Below are 1,239 nucleotides of genomic sequence, written 5' to 3'. Positions count from 1 at the left end.
TTGGCTGGCCAGCCTTTGGCTGGTGAGGCAGGGCGACTTTCCCCTCAGCATCGTCATCAGGCCAGTCGGTGAAAGTGGACGTAGGCCTGGAGCCGCCCGCTTCTCCTCCTCCTCCCTTGGCGTCGGCCTCCATAGCCGCCGCCCCCAAGTCAGGATCGTCGACGTCGCTCGCCGCCCGATCGGGGACAAACTGACGAGCCGGCCCCGTGGTGCCGGCCGAGGGAGGAACGAGAGGGTTCTGATTCAAAACAAAAAACGATCAGACTGGACAAGTCGGACTTGGCAACAAAAGAAACAGAAGAAGAAGGAAGACGACTTACAATAGGCGGGGGTTTGGCGCGTGACTACGGCTCCTTGCCGAACCGCCAATCCACCGAGAGACTGCAGTTCGCGATGTAGTTCACCGTGTTTGCCACCTCCGCGTGAGGCATGTCCTTGGAGCACATCCGACTCGGGTCCCGATGACTGCTCATCTAGCAGATCAAGTGAGGTCGGCCTTGGAGTGGGAGGACTCGGCGCGCCACGAAGGTGGCCAGCAAGTCAGCCCCGGTCAAGCCCTCCAACTGCGTCAGCACTCGGAGTCGCGCGATGACGGCGGCACCAGCAGGAGACAACGTATTGGCTCGGTGTGACCAGCTGGGGAGCCTTCCAGCCGGCGCGCCAGCTTCGTAAGCCGGCAGGTTGACCCAGTCGCCTTCTGGGGCGACGTTCTTCACATAAAAATAGGACCGCTGCCACATCTTTACCGACTTAATCAGTGCGATGGTGGGAAACGGATTGTCGGACACTGATCTCCGCATCGTGATAAACGCACCGCACTGGGCTGAAACGCCGGCGATGTGTGTGCCGAGCTTGGACTGGAAGAACTCACCCCAGAGCTCGATGGTGGGGAGAACGCCGAGGAAGCCTTCGCACAGGGTGGCGAAGGCAGGCAGTAGCACCACCGTGTTCAGAGTAAGGTGGTGCCGCTGGAGCCCGTGGAACTCCAAGAAGGAGCGGAAGAAGCCGCTCGCCGCTCGCCGGCAGCCCCAGGCCGCGCATAAGGTGCGAGCGGAATATGACCCGCTCGCCCTCCTCCGGCGCCGGCGATATTTCCCCCTCCGGCGCGAGGCGGACCCGCACTAAGCCCCTGCCGAGCAGCCGCCGTGTCTTGCGGAGGATCTCGACGTCGTCGTCATCAACCTCGGAGCCGTCCCACACTCCAGAGCACACGGCAGGAGGTGCGGCGGCGGAGGAAGA

Source organism: Triticum aestivum, chromosome 7A, assembly GCF_018294505.1.
Source record: "Triticum aestivum cultivar Chinese Spring chromosome 7A, IWGSC CS RefSeq v2.1, whole genome shotgun sequence".
Taxonomy (NCBI): domain Eukaryota; kingdom Viridiplantae; phylum Streptophyta; class Magnoliopsida; order Poales; family Poaceae; genus Triticum; species Triticum aestivum.
This window is presented reverse-complemented; position numbering follows the sequence as displayed.